Raw genomic sequence first — 2,492 nt, 5'->3', positions numbered from 1 at the left:
AACATCAGGCATATTTGATTTTTTATTTCCCTGAACTATTGCTTTGTCAATTTTATACTTTTTTATCTCATGCTCTTAAGTAAAACACAAGGTTAAAGGTTTGCACTAAAATGTACAATTTCTTGCTTTTAAAAACTTTTTTTAAAATTATGGAATAAAAAGACAAAATTGTGAGTATTTAGCAGTGATATTTCATTCCATAAATACATGTACACTTTAAATAGGATGCTGAAAGGTAGGAAAGTGAGGTGGAGAGTAAACATGACACATTATGTATAATTTACAGTTGTAGAGGGCTAAGTGAACTGATCCACAACCTCATTTTTCTAAAAGGGGCAAATCTACTGACTTAATGAAGTGGAAAGTTCAATGCCTTTTATTACAGGTCTCACAGTTTTAAAGAGCCACCTGGAAGCTATTTAACATAATGATGCTCAATGTGCTGGTATAAACACATTTGCTCACTCCAGATTATAATTTGCATCAAGCTCACTGTCTCAGCACCACTGCAACAGATCTAGTGCTCATCTTGTGGATAAAAGATGGGACAAGCCTCACTAACGATATATAGGCATAAACAATATGTGCTGCTTTATAGATGAGAAAGACTTTCTTACAGAGAGGTATGCAGACTGTGTTACGTGTTCTATGACAGAGAGCTCTATCTACTCTGGTATCAACTAAGCCTCCACAATTTCCTTCCTTAGCAATTTGCAAAATAAAACAAAGTTAATTGGTCCAAAAAGCATAGACCCTATCATCTGGATCTCAGTTTTTAGAGCGTTGTTTGAACCAGCTGGGCTCCCTGGTGGCCTCGGCTTAGCAGCAGACAATGGCTTTGCCTTTCTTTCTTGGATTTTTGAGGACTGAGAACCAATGTAAAAAAATAATATGTATTTTCACATTTCATTTCATTCTTCAATTTGTAAAAGATAAATGTCTTTGGGAAGCTGACAGTAAAGTTATGAATATAATATTTAATTATATATTAATGAATATATTAATTAAGGGCTCAGCTCTGTCATTACTAGCTGAGTATCTCTCTTACAAGATGCTCAACCTCTTTGTACCTCAGTTTTCTTACTTATAAAATGGATAGTCTGGTGATATTTATTAAAAGAAGTTTTTAAAAGGTACATTTGCTTAGAATGATGAATGATGCATTCGAGCAGTAAGTGCTATAAAAGGCCTGCTGTTTGCTGTCGGTATTGTCATACTATTACTATACTCATTGGAACAATAACAAAGTGCTTCAGCTATATGTGTGAAGAGTTTGTCCTGGCTTATGTGCCAGTCAAATGTCAAAATCTTCTAATTTTCAATTCTAACATTAATAACCTTCTAAAAATAATTCCAAAATGTTTCTGCTCTGTGTATATTAGCATGACAATACCACATTTAGTTAGAGGTGATATGGGTTCTTTTTCTTTTTTAGAGATTATTTAAAGAATTATTTTATTTAACTTTATTTGAAAAAGAGAGAGAAAGTGAGAAAGCAAGCCCCAGGTCCAGGACTTGAACCATGGCTGGATATGTGGGAGTCCAGAGCCCTTAACCACCACGCCACCTGCCGGCCCCTAAAGATTTTTGCTATAGGGCACATGCACTCACTGGAGAGACAGAGAGAAACAGAAAGAAAGAAAGTGAGAAATCACTCCCCGCCCCCAGGGAGGTTGGCCATACAACAATCTCTTTTCTTCCATTCTCCTCTCAGGATTTTGGGTACGTATGCACACATGATTGGTACTGGTGTGAGTTTTAAGCCACCGGGTTCAGGACTTGAACTGAAGTTAAATATGTAGGAGTCCAGCGACATAACCATTATGTCACCTGCTGGTCCCTAATATGGGTTTCTTTTTACAGTGACTTGGAGTACTTCTAAAATATTTTAAAAGATCTAGTAAAATAATAGGCTTCTTCTAAATGACAATAATTGTTTAGATAACAGTGTCTCCATTTCTTCAAATATAAATTTGAAGTTCACTGTAGTAATCATATAAATTTATGATTAGTATACATGTATTTTTCTCAAATCTTTGGGTTCTACCCTTAATCTGACTCTTAATTTCTAATTATATTTTAGTGCACAACATACATAAGTATGTTCCTTCACAGAGTTTGTAGACAAGGGGTACCAGTCAATCCAGTGGGAATAGGAAAACCTCTTCAGCAAATGGTGTGGGAAAAACTGGATTTCCACCTGCAGAAACATGAATCTGAAGCCCTACCTCTCACCTCTGACAAAAATCAAGTCAAGGTGGATCAAAGATCTAAATCTAAGACCTCAAACAATAAAACTGCTCCTAGAAAACACGGGAAATTCTGGGAGACATTGGAGTAGGGGAAGACTTCTTAAATAAGACCCCCACAGCACAGTCGATAATCCCCAAAATAGATGAGTGGGATTACATCAGACTAAGAAGTTTCTGCATGGCAAAAGACACAGTAATTAGTGTGAATCGACAGCCCTCAGAATGGGAAAATATTTTTGT

The sequence above is a fragment of the Tupaia chinensis genome, unplaced genomic scaffold (genome assembly GCF_000334495.1).
Source record: "Tupaia chinensis unplaced genomic scaffold, TupChi_1.0 Scaffold000524_1, whole genome shotgun sequence".
Taxonomy (NCBI): domain Eukaryota; kingdom Metazoa; phylum Chordata; class Mammalia; order Scandentia; family Tupaiidae; genus Tupaia; species Tupaia belangeri.
The sequence above is the reverse complement of the archived record's forward strand: the minus strand, read 5'-3'. Positions refer to the sequence as shown.